Genomic DNA, 13,841 nt, shown 5'->3' with positions numbered 1-13,841 from the left:
TTTGACGACGTCTTAACTGCGGTTTTTGGAGAAGAGAGTCGTCGAAGGAACAAAAAAGATAGGTTGGCAACGTCGAAGCAAGCAGAGGCTTTAGCGATGACGAGAGGAAGATTGACGGAGCGTGACTCCAATGGGAGCCACAGATATGGTAGATCCAATTCAAGAAGTAAGAAGAAGAATATTTACTGCTTTAAATGTGGCGGTAAAGGGCACTTCAAGAGAGAGTGTACGAAGAGCATCGAGAAGGGATCTCAAGGAAATGTGGTCAGTACTTCAGGAAGTGGTGAAATACTATTCAGCGAAGCAGCAACAGTTGCGGAAGACAGACACAAATTTTGTGATGCATGGATTATGGATTCAGGAGCGACATGGCATATGACGTCAAGGAGAGAATGGTTCGACCAGTATGAACCAGTCTCGGGAGGATCTGTATTCATGGGAAATGATCATGTCTTGGAAATCGCTGGGGTCGGTACCATCAAAATCAAAATGTTTGATGGTACTATTCGCACCATACAAGAGGTACGACATATGAAGGGCCTGAAAAAAAATCTTTTGTCTTTGGGGCAATTGGATGATATTGAGTGCAAAACCCATATCGAGACAGAGATCATGAAGATTGTTAAAGGCGCGCTTGTGGTTATGAATGCGAAAAAGGTTGCTGCAAATCTGTATGTATTGTTGGGGGAAACGCACAAAGAGGCGGAACTAGCTGTTGCATCAATTGGTTCGGGAGAAGAATCAACGGTGTTGTGGCATAAAAAGCTCGGGCATATGTCAGAACGAGGAATGAAGATTCTCTCTGAACGGAAGCTGTTGTCGGGGATTACAAAAGTGACTCTACCCTTTTGTGAGCATTGTGTTACCAGTAAACAACACAGATTAAAGTTTGGCACATCTACTGCCAAAAGCAAAGGTATATTGGAGCTGATTCATTCTGATGTTTGGCAAGCACCGGTGGTATCCCTAGGAGGAGCGAGATACTTTGTCTCGTTTATTGATGATTTCTCTAGGAGATGTTGGTTGTATCCAATCAAGAAAAAATCAGATGTTTTTGAAGTCTTCAAAGTTTTCAAAGCGCGGGTTGAACTTGATTCTGACAAGAAAATCAAGTGTTTAAGGACTGAAAATGGAGGAAAATATACCAATGATGAGTTTGATGCATTTTTGTCAACATGAGGGCATCAAAAGACAGTTCACGACGACTTACACGCCTCAGCAGAATGGAGTGGCAGAGCGGATGAACAGAACTTTGTTGGACAGAACAAGGGCCATGTTGAGTACTGCGGGTCTACCAAAGTCATTTTGGGCAGAAGCAGTCAAAACCGCTTCTTACATCATCAATCGTTCTCCTTCAGTGGCGATTGATTTGAAGACTCCGATGGAAATGTGGACTGGCAAGCCAGCTGATTATTCTCGGTTACATACATTTGGAAGTTCTGTGTACGTGTTGTACAATGAACAAGAAAGATCGAAGTTGGATTCTAAATCCAGAAAGTGTATCTTCTTGTGCTATGTTGATGGAGTAAAGGGGTTTCGCTTGTGGGATCCTACTGTCCACAAGCTTATCATCAGCAGAGATGTTATCTTCGAGGAAGATAAAGTGGAGACAAAGGCGCACTGAATTCAGAAACTACTATCATTCAGGTGGAAAATAATACAGACGAAGATCAAGTTTCTTGTGAAGCAGTACCAGAGCACGAGATACAAGAACCAGTTGAGTCAGAGGTTTCTAAAGTAAGGCAGTCAACTCGAGAGAGAAGACCACCAGGTTGGCTTTCAGATTATGTCACTGAAATAAACATTGCATATTGTCTATTAACAGAGGATGGTGATTCATCGAGTTTCAATGAGGCTACTCAAATCTCGGATGTATCCCTGTGGATGATAGTGATGCAGGAAGAATTGGAAACATTGGACAAGAATAAAACTTGGGATCTTGTTACACTACCACGAGGAAGGAGAGCTATCGGTAATAGATGGGTCTATAAGATCAAGTGTGATGGCAATAACCAAGTGGAGCGGTATCGTGTAAGATTGGTTGTCAAAGGGTACGCTCAGAAAGAAGGAATCGACTTCAATGAGATATTTTTTCCCGTGGTTCGACTTTCAACAGTCAGAGTAGTATTGGCAATGTGTGCGGTGTTTGACCTACATCTAGAACAGCTAGATGTGAAAACGGCATTTCTTCATGGCGATCTTGAAGAAGAAATCTATATGCTCCAGCCAGAAGGTTTTGCAGAAAAAGGCAAAGAGAACTTGGTTTGCAGGTTGAACAAATCTCTGTACGATCTCAAACAGGCGCCGAGGTGTTGGTACAAGAGATTTAATTCCTATATCGTGAGTCTTGGGTACAACAGACTCAGTGCAGACCATTGTACGTATTTCAAGAGGTCTGGTGGTGATGATGATTATATCATTTTGCTGTTGTACGTGAACGACATGTTGGTAGCAGGCCCCAACAAAGACCGGGTCCAAGAATTGAAGGCACAGTTGGCTAGGGAATTTGATATGAAGGACTTGGAACCAGCAAACAAGATTCTAGGGATGCAAGTTCATCGAGATAGAAGCAATAGGAAGATTTGGCTTTCTCAGAAAAATTATTTGAAGAAAGTATTGCAGCGCTTCAACATGCAACATAGTAAGCCAGTTTCAACCCCTTTTCCTATTAACTTCAAGTTATCTTCTGAGATGTGTCCTAGCAGTGAAGCAGAGAGGATGGAGATGTATTGAGTACCGTATGCATCAGCAGTGGGGAGTTTAATGTTCGCCATGATTTGTACAAGACCAGACATTGCACAATCAGTGGGAGCAGTCACCTGGTATATGGTGAATCCTGGACAAGAGCATTGGAGCACGGTTAAAAGGATCCTTAGATACATTATTGGTACCTCGGATGCAGCATTATGTTTTGGAGGATCAGATTTTACACTCAAAGGCTATGTGGATTCAGTTATGCAGGTGATCCAGATAAGAGAAAATCTACTACTGGTTATGTGCTTACAGTTGCAGGAGGTGCAGTCAGCTGGGTTTCAAAACTGCAAACAGTTGTGGCATTATCTACAACGGAAGCAGAATACATGGCAGCTACTCAAGCTTGCAAAGAGGCAATATGGATTAAAAGGTTATTGGAGGAGCTTGGGCACAAACAAGAAAAGATTCCTCTGTTTTGTGACAGTCAAAGTGCCTTGCACATTGCAAGGAATCCAGCCTTTTATTTCAGGGCTAAACACATTGGAGTTCAATTTCACTTTGTACGAGAAGTAGTAGAGGAAGAAAGTGTGGATATGCAGAAGATCCATATGAAGGATAACATTGCTGATATTCTGACCAAGCCAGTGAGTACAGAGAAGTTTGAGTGGTGTAGATCCTCAAGCGGCCTAGCAGGAACGTAAGCAGCGGGAATGGCAAGATTGAAAGGATATGTGGAGATGTGTTTGTTTCTCAATCAAATCTCCAAGTGGGAGATTGTCGAGTTGAATTGTCAAATGGGGTAGGTGACATTTAGGTGTAATTTGAAATTTAATTACGGAACACTTGGCATGCTCATGGGCCGCAGAATTGAAGGCAAATTGAATGAGAACTCCTTTTCTCATTATCAGGCGAAGGCCTCGCACCTATAAATAGGTGCATTCTCTCGACATTGTAAATCATCCCAGCCTCAAGCATTCTTCTGTTCTTGAGTGCATTTATTCTCTCCCTAGTTATTACTATATATTTGTGAGATAGGTTTTCTCCTGTATTAAAAGAGTGAGTGTCTCTTTGGAAACACAGAGAGAGGTTGTAATTCTCCAAATATTATAGTAGAATCTTTTGGTCTTGCCCGTGGTTTTTACCCTAATAATTTTTGGGGGTTTTCACGTAAATTTTGGTGTTTATTATTCTTCAATTTTCATAGTTTATATCTCGTGATGCCGTACCTGGGACCAACACTGGAGAACGTCGGTTAGGATTAATATAATTTTGTAAAATATTGTTTAATTATGTTATTTTAAGTTATTTTTAATGATCAAAATTATTTGTTGATAATTCCTCCCCATTATACTTTAACTTCTGCTTCTAATTAAAATACTAACTTCTACAAACATATATTAGGTACTTCTTTTAAAAACGAAGGAAAACTATACGAAACATGTTTTATGCACATTTTCTATATAATAATAATAATATATAATTTTCTTTATCTTAATTGTTTAATACAAAGCTGCAACAACTGAACATATTATCTAAATACCTTCAGACGATCGAGTGCTAAGTAGACAGGCGGAGCCAAATATTGGGTGATCAGCCCCGGTCGTTGAATTTTTTTTTTTTAAAAAAAAATGTATGTGATGATTTTGGGCTAATTTCATGTCACTTTGGGTAGTTCAATTTAAAAAATTAACGAGCTTAGTTCTTCCCTAATTTCATCTTTACATCACAACGGTGACACTCTAAATTCTTGTGCAAAATCTAGAATAAAATACTTTTAGAATACAATCTCTCATTGTTCGTTAATTTAGTGAGCTCTTTAATGGTGTTTACTTCTCTTCCGATCGAGCGATGATGCATTTTTGTCGGAGTTTTTGAACTTTCTTGATACACATTCTCTTTTAATATTGTGATGTGTTCAGCTTAAATATATGTAATTTGAGTTCTTTGACTCTTTCTATTGGTATAGTTCCAACCTTTGTTTATATCCATGTTTTCTTGCAACCATATATCTTACGATCTTCTTTGAAATGTGTTAATGATAGAGCCAAGCGTTGCTTTTTATCTCACTTGGAAAGTTTCAACTCCGTGCATGGTAAAAATGTAACATTTGTTGTAGATTTAACGGATATATCGTAAACGTAACTCGATATGTATTATTTTCGTTAATAAATTCTGACGAGTAGACTTTTTGAAAAAGCCACCAATCAATTGAGACGAGACAAGAAATATGGGAATATGAAGCACGGGAGTACCATCAAAAGTTTCCAAGAATTGTCTGAATTAAATTGATGAAATTCCATAAACAAACAAAGAAAAAGGAAAATTAAAAGGCTGAAATATATTTGGAGAAAAAGGGATTAAAATGGATCTAAAGGCGTGATTGGTAGATTGGAAATAAATAAGGTAGGAATAAAATCAACTTTTGAATCGAATAAGATTGAGAATGGAATGGTTTTTATATTTCATTTCAACGATTGGTACTTAAAAATGAAAAAAGAATGAAATGAAATCATTGTTAATAATAAATTCATATTTAACTACATATATCAAAATAATAGTTATCATTATCATTATTATTGATAATGTATTAATTGTTATAAAATTATCATTATATAATTTAACTAATCTAAATTTATATTTTTACAATAATTATTATTATTTTAATATAATAATAAGATATAATTATAATAATTTTTTTACTAATAATTAAATATAATTATTATTTATTATTTTTGAAATAATATTAAATAATAATAATAATTTTAAAATAAAAAAATAAATAATAATATTTTTTACTAATGATTTTATATATAATAATAAATAAATAAATCATAATACTAATAATTATTATTAATAATAAAATAATAATTTAATTATTTTTATATATATTATAATAATTATGATAATTAAGTTAATATTAGTTTAGATAATCCAAAAATGGAAAAGATTTGTATAAAACATGGAAATGAGATGTGATAATGATCATTCTCATCCAAAATGGAAAGGAGTGGCCCAAGGACGAGAATCAAGCATGTCTGCCCTTTCAAAGGAAAGGCGATCCTGTCTGTCCAAGACTTTTTCGAAGCAGAATGCATTTTGCTAATGTGCACGGAGTTTAGATGAAATCCGGGTGGACCTTAGTTAGATTAGAGCTGCTCCTGATCTGTCTTCTCTAAGAGCTAGCGAAGCAATTGCGACTCTACCTATTGAATTGCTTTTCCTCAGCTCACTTCGCTACTGGCTCATTTCATTCTCACCTCATTCTCTCATATCAAGCATGCTCTTAGTATTCGGTGTTTGTTCTGAGAGGAAACAAATATTTTCAGAAAATGGAAATAAGAATGGAATTAAGTTTTAATAAATTCCTAGAGCTTATAAGTTATTTTTAATAAGATTAGTCAAATACTTTCTTGATGTGAAAAGTTTCACTCCATTTTTGTGATGTTTTCATATGTTTCCCCTCGAAACAGATCTCATCTTCAATGCATTTTAATTATTTACAAACTTTCAATGGTATTAATGTGTTATGCACGACATTTCAAAATTCCACAAGTTATATTTCTCAATCATTCACAATTTTAATTTTTTTTTCCCTTTTCCCATTTTATCGCGTCGTGATAATCTCAAGTAACTTCTATTGTAACAAATTGCAATGTATTCAAAATATTAAAGATAGCATAAACGTCCCTTAAGTCTTTATATATTTTTATGTGCTATTCTCTACATTTCAATATATATATTGGTTGGTTTTTCCACATATATAGGTCAAAACAATCATCGAGGGTTTTTCCACATATATATATAGGTCAAAACAATCATCGAGAAAACAAAGTTTACCAGTAAACTTTATATTTTACCTTTATTTAATTCATTTTAAAAATAATTTCACATTTTTCAAAGGTTAGTTAATAGAAATATATTAGTTAAAGCAAGAAATAATATTACTAAATATAGAAAAACAAACTATATATTTGAAATAACTTAAAAACAAAAAGTAGGGCGTATATTTAGAATTATGTTAAGTGTACTATGAAGATTACACATGAACTCACACATTAATTAGCTTTGAATTATAAAACTATTTTACACATTATTCGAAAAAATTCTTGCAATAATACATTTGAGATAATTTTGTAATTTCAAATCTTTACTATATTATAATGCACAAAACGATTAGAAAAACTGAATTTGGCTAAAAATGTGAACAGACAAATTTGTCACTATTTTTCTTTTTTTGTGATCTAAAATCAGAAGTGCAAAACAAAGATTGGACCAAACCCAACCTCCCTCACTACCCATTTCCTACCCACGTTTCTTTGTTCTACATCCTCAATCTTTCCACACGATTTCAATTTTTTTTTCTAGCTTAGAATTTATGCAAATTTATGCTAATTAATCTTATATCTTTTTAATTGATTATATAAGATATCACTTGATTATATTCAAATATTAGATTATACACGCAATATGTGTATCCCGTAGCTAGTATAATATATAACTCGCATTGCACATCTAGTATTTTTCGTAGATAAAGGGAGTATATCTTTTTTCATTTCTATCAGTATCTCATTAATGACTTAATCATGAATTAATGATGGTAATGAATAAGGAAGTTCATGAACTCAACTAAAAATAGGAAAAGTAAACTTTATGTGCGTATAAAGGCAATTGTGTCTATGTGATGAAATTATTTAATTATCCAACCATTTTCGTCCCTTAAATTTTAATTAATGACTTTAGCCCATAATCTGTGCGGGCTTTCCTACCAATCTTCACACTTTCGGCTCTAAGCTACTCTATCACTTATTATTAGTTTAGTGAATCACCAAATTAATTTTATAACCTCCATGGAACTACAGAAGCTAGGGAATCAATTAACTTTGACCAAAATATATATATTCAATATGTTTGGGGTACTATAATAATATAACAAATCATAATAAATGAAGAAATAATTTATGATAATCTCTTCCCCTTGTTTGGTTTAGATATGGATAACAATTAAAAATAAAATATTAAATGATCATATATTCATCAAACATTTGACTCAAATTCTACAAATAATTAAAGTCGTATTAATTCATTATGTTATGCATTATCATGCTTGTGTTATATATAGTTTTCTTCGACGTCAGAGCATATGAATCAACAATATTTCAAAGAAAATCTTCAAAATGAGGCGGGGGCCGACTCCATTTGACTTCATATTAACTAGATTTCATCGTTGCTCAAAACATCCGGACTTGGACAAAAATTTTAAGATATATACCATGTATTATATTTTAAACTCAAAATTTAATCAAATTGATGGAACTTTTCACGATTTTTCAAAAATTATTCGACCGAGTTCGAGTTCAATTATATTGACGTTGGTCCACTCAAACATAAGCAAAAAAATATTCTTGACGAAAAGTTGTGAGATACCGCTTATAATTAAGTACAAGATAACGGTCGAAGCTTACTCAATTTTCCACAATAGATGTATAAAGTGACATAGGCATGTGGAACCCCATTAATTTTCTTCCAACGTCATTTGCGCTGTATAATATCGAAATTAATATGGTTCCAACTTTTGTTTCTTCTTTTTTTTTCAACGTGAAAACTTTTGCAATTTTACCAAGTATGATTTTTTTAGGCCCCGGACTCCAACTCATGGGAACCCCCCACTATAATCCCAAACGTAAAAAAATTCTGATCTCCACGCACTCTTTGGAGACGAAAAACGGGATAAAAATTTACAGTCCACACGAGGTTGAAAATAAATATAAGAGTCGGGCATGGAATGACGCACCACGAAGAGCGAGAAAAATAGCTCCGCAGTCGGAATCAATTGAATTTCGCTCATTCTACGAAGAAAACATGAAAATACAAGGATAGCTCCTGGGGTCAACTGACTAAAACTCACACCAAGCCTACACACGATTTCTATCAGAATGACATTGGGATGGAGCGAAAACCCATAATTAAAATATTCCAAGTAAACGGTGAAATAACCCGCGGGCGGGTTCTGACAAGAATCCTCTTTGGTAGGAATCTTCATAATATTTCTTGACAATAAATCAAGTTTCTCGCACGAGTTTAGTATATCCGAATTACCCAATTAATACACATTCATCCACCCCATTCGACGAACCTCCGAATCTACTACTTTCCCAATAACCAGGTTCACTAACAATTTTTAAAGGAGTCGGACTCTCCGGATTGCGCGACAAAGGGGCATATAAGTCACTTAAAGGAGGAACGTGCTCTTCAAAGTCACTATTGTCACTAAACTCCGTGCGAGCAGATAAATTTTTACTCCGATTCGTCCTCAACAAGGATAATACCTTGCCCCGAAACGGACGTCCTGCAAAAATATATATATTTTAAAAATATATATATACTTCATTCTCTTACACATTGCGATATAATTAATCAAGTGATAATATTTTTAATATTTGATAAGAGAGTTCAGTGTAGGAAAATCAAATTCTCATAATTTTAAACAACAATAGAATAATTATTATCAAAAGTATAAACACATAATAATTGCAAATTAGTAATAAAGACACGATATATTGTATATGCATATGTGTGTATATGTGTATCTATCCATCCCTCTCATGGCCCAAAGAGTTCATCGTCGCGCCCTTGCTGCCGCGGCCGCTGGATCGCCGCCCAGTCGCCACCGCCACCGCAGCATCACCACCCTGCCGCGTCACCGCCGCTGCGCATCCATCACAGGTCTGAGAGCGCCGCCGCGCCTCCATCACAGGTATGAGAGCGCCGCACCTCCGCCTTCTTCGCACTGCATCGCCGCCTCTCCTCCTCGTTCCAAGTCTAGCCAGGCCGCCGCCTCTCCTCCAGGTCTAGCCAGGCCGCCGCCTCTCCTCCTCGTTCCAGATTTAGCCAAGCCGCCGCCTCCCTCCCTCTGGATCTACATCGCCAACACCTGTTGCTTCTCTGGAGTCGCACGCCGCCGCCTGCTGCTCTCCTAGCCTCCGTCGCCGCCATCGGCTGACCGATGGTCCAAGGAGATGGTGGAGGATTGGATAGAAAGGATCCACACAACATATACATACACAGTATATTCATCCTTTTTACGTTGAGAGAGGGATAGAGGAGAGAGAACAATGTGTATGTATTAATAAAATTAAAGGCACATGGGGAGAGAATTGGTCTTTACCTGTCATGAGATTATTTGACCTTTGCTATTAAGTATAGGCACGCAAATACTGCAATCACAACTCAAAAAATTCAAACTAAGTTAGTAAGTTGTGATAAAAATATACAGCAGTGTTGAATTTATAATAGTTCGTTCTCGCCAATTAAATTTCTGACAATACTCTGGTAAAAATTCTACTCTCGGACCTCTCCACACACGCGACGCCCGAGAGTGGGGGGCCTATGATATGTTACACCTAAAAATTCAACTGGGCCTGAGTCCAATCATGAATGTCCACTTCAAATATTTTTGAGGCCCAATCTTATTTAAATATTATATATATTTAAATCAAGCAGGCTCTGAATTCTACAAAAGCCCATAAAAGGCTCAAGCCCGTGAAAACTCTCCGAATATCTATAAATAACTCAAGTCACCTCATTATTAAAATACACACTTTTTTAAACACTATATCGCTCTACTCTTGATTATTATTCCTTGAGTAATCGCTGACTTGAGCGTCGGAGTGCCTTCGCCGGGAACCCTCCCGGCTCCTCTGACTTTGTTTTGTGACGTAGGAATAACCCACTGAAGATCTCCCAAGGGAACGTACAAAGACTTATTGATACTCCGGACTTTGCGGAAGCAACGTATCGAGTACAAGTGATTTTTGGCTACATCAAATATGGATTTTTTCCGTACCAAAATTTCAAAATTTCAGCATCGGTATCGATATGAATTTTTTTCATATCAATATTTTTGATACGATATACCAAAAAACCACTTCTAACCAGAATACCACGTTTCTTGAGCAATCCTTAAACCACCTTCAATAGCACGAAGTTCAGCGGCTGTAACGGAGTGAGGCCTCTCCAGTTTACGGCCAAATGGATGGCCTTCGTCGTCCCTTATCACACCTCCAATATTGGCATAGCAATTAGTTCTCTCATTATAAGCCGCATACATCCAATCTTAGACAATGCACCGGCGGAGCAGACCATTTGTCCGACGAATTGCCCAGTTCACCTTTGGTACCATGAAGGTAATGTTATCCGGGCTTTTTGGAAGTCAAACAACAGCGTGTTACTCAACCCAACCGAATGCCCCCTTTTTTTTTTATGAATCCAGGCCAACTTTTATTTCTTACTCCACCTAAATAATTTCGTATTTGTAATTTTAAAAATTATTATAATCGAAAGAGTTAATATATATTCGGGACTCGGGAGCATCAATAAAGAAATAACGGATGTGAGAAAGATTAAATATTTATTATATATTAGAATAAAATTAAAATAGATTATATGTGTATCAAATATCTATCATCAAAGATTTCAAATACATTATTACTTGAATCTATTAATTAAAATTAAAACTTCTATCTGGCATATCACGAAAATAGTGTAACATTAAGAAAGTTTTTACCAATTTACCATGATATATAATTTGATTCCTAGCTTGTTGTATACTTGTAAATATATATACGAGTGAATCTACGCACACATGTAACCCAACTCCACTTAATTAATTTAATAATTTAACTTTGATACTATTAATTATTATCATATTAAATTTAAATCAAATGTGAGGGCCGCCCATCTCTAAGCTTTTCAATAATAATTGCTACACTCTGGAATAGATGCACTATATAATTATAATCTAGATAAATAGATCATAAATTAAATAATATACATAGAAGGGGTCGTCAATTACCTAATAATATCGGGTCCTAATGTGAGAAAATAGATACTTTGATTTTCCCCACTTTTTCGAATAAAAAATATACTTTTGAGTTTTGTGTTTACTTATGTGGCAAATAATCATTTGTGGCTAAAGTTATCTTATAAAATATACTAAAAAGTTTAAATTTTTCCAAGTAACAACCGCCCTACATTCCGTCGTAGGGGCCGGGGGCCGTCTCTAGCTATTTTATTAGCCCCAAAAAATTTAAAACATCGGTCTAAGCCAATACTATAATATATTTTAGTGATTCAGGGCCTGACTTAGATTGTGTTCTTATTCAAAACAATCATATTACTTATTTATAAATATATACCATATTATATTAAACATGATTGTTTCATACTAACTTTGATATGTTAACGTAACATCAAAGTTTATTTGGTGTTTTACACAAAGTTTGTATCACACTCAAATTTTTCTGATTTTTTCTTCAACTCCTTTACACAAATCTCATCAAACACAAAAAATATATATATATTTATATGTATACACGCGTTCTTAGGGCATAAAATATATAATAAAAATCTAATTATTCTTAATCTTCTGAATATTAAATTAGCAAAATTATTGCAAGACGTAGAATATAATAAAGCAAACATGTACCTAAAACTTCGCACACACTTTCTATATAAAGCAAATTCACCACACATGCAGTACACTCTACAAGATCAAGCAAAGCCTTGCCCCCCCACCCTTCAACCTTCTCAAAATGCAATCCAAAAACCTCAACAATTATCAAATCAACTATAAGTGGGACACTTACAGCACTTCATCTCCTCAATATCCTCAATCACAAATACCTTTTCATCTATTGCTTTTCCTCCTCATTGTCATCATGCTCTTGGGGATTACTTCATACATCAACTCCTTCTTCGAAGGCTTGTTCGATCAAATAAAGCTGATCTTGATCGTGTCGCCGTTGCTGTTTTTATTTCTTCTGCACTTGAACTCGACCTTCCGAACATCCCTAGTCTACGTGACCCGACTGAACCAAGATTCCGTTCACGGAGGCAGCTGCACGCCGTGGGGAGTGGGGCTGCTCATCATGGTGCTTCTTTTCTTCTTGATTTCGTTCTAGATATATATATATATATATGGTTGATTCGACCTCGTTTAGTGCATGTTTGTTTTAGTTGGGAATTTTTTATTTGTGTACAACGTTTGTGTCATGATGAACTATGTTTATATATACTTTTGTCTTAAATCATGAAATATCAAATATCCATATGTAATTATGTTCGCGCATGTATAATGTATTCATTATCTTTTGCAACTAAATCAACAATTTTCTATCAAGAAGGTTCCATTTTAGATTTTAAATCGAATGTATTTAACAAATATACGGAGAAAATATTATATCTTGTAAAAGCATCTACAATGATTTACAAATCATTGCAATATTACACGTTGCATTGTCTTTACTGTATTATTATTATTATTATTATTATTATTAATAGATAAACTTATTAGAGAAACTAGATTTGACCATTTTAATAGATTTTCAAATTTACATTTATCATCATTTCAACATATTTAATAATTAAGAGGCAAAAAAGTAAATTATTGTTCAAAAACTTTTCACATCCTCTTTTTATTGTTCCATTATCCTAATTTTTTAATTACTACTATCTCATTACCTTAATGGAAGAAAAAATTATAAATAAATTCAAATTTATAAAACTATTTTTTTTTACATGTGAACCGGCAATGAACTACCTATAAAACTATATTTTGTGCTCATTCATAAGTGCTCGGTGTACTAGTTTTATTGGAAGAGGAACTGCTTATTAAAATCCTAGATTTTAAAACGAGGGATATAATTTGGACGGGCTGACCCGATGAATGGGTGGCTCCAACCGACATTGGGCCCGTAATTTCATGAAGCCCAAGAACGAGAGGCAATAGACAGATTATAAAGGTTGGTCTAATAGTTGTAAACATTGCTTATATGTAATCTAATTTGAGCCTAGTCCGATACATCATACTAGTCTAATTAGGGGCCTGCTTCTGGACTTGGTTGTGTACTTGTGTTTCGTTAAACGAGCCACTACAGTCTTGGACCAAAACTCATGTTTCCGGGCCTCTTGAGCTGCATCAAGCTTGTGCGGCCCATTTGGCATTCCTAAACACATCAGGGCAAAAAATAAAATATTGCGTCGCCTGAGAGATTCGAACTCTCGCGGGCAGAGCCCATGTACTTAGCAGGCACACGCCTTAACCACTCGGCCAAAGCGACACTTTTGAATGTTGGTAAACTTTTCTAGAT

General features: G+C 35.3%; 1 non-coding gene across 1 annotated transcript; it reads right to left on the bottom strand.

Moving 5' to 3' along the window:
* Positions 1 to 13,729: 13,729 nt before the first annotated feature.
* TRNAS-GCU (transfer RNA serine (anticodon GCU)) lies at positions 13,730 to 13,811 on the bottom strand. Its single transcript has one exon. It is a non-coding gene; the product is annotated as a tRNA-Ser (tRNA).
* Between the last annotated feature and the right edge of the window lie 30 nt (positions 13,812 to 13,841).

The sequence above is a fragment of the Henckelia pumila genome, chromosome 3, assembly GCF_033568475.1.
Source record: "Henckelia pumila isolate YLH828 chromosome 3, ASM3356847v2, whole genome shotgun sequence".
Classification (NCBI taxonomy): domain Eukaryota; kingdom Viridiplantae; phylum Streptophyta; class Magnoliopsida; order Lamiales; family Gesneriaceae; genus Henckelia; species Henckelia pumila.
The sequence above is the reverse complement of the archived record's forward strand: the minus strand, read 5'-3'. Positions and strand labels throughout refer to the sequence as shown.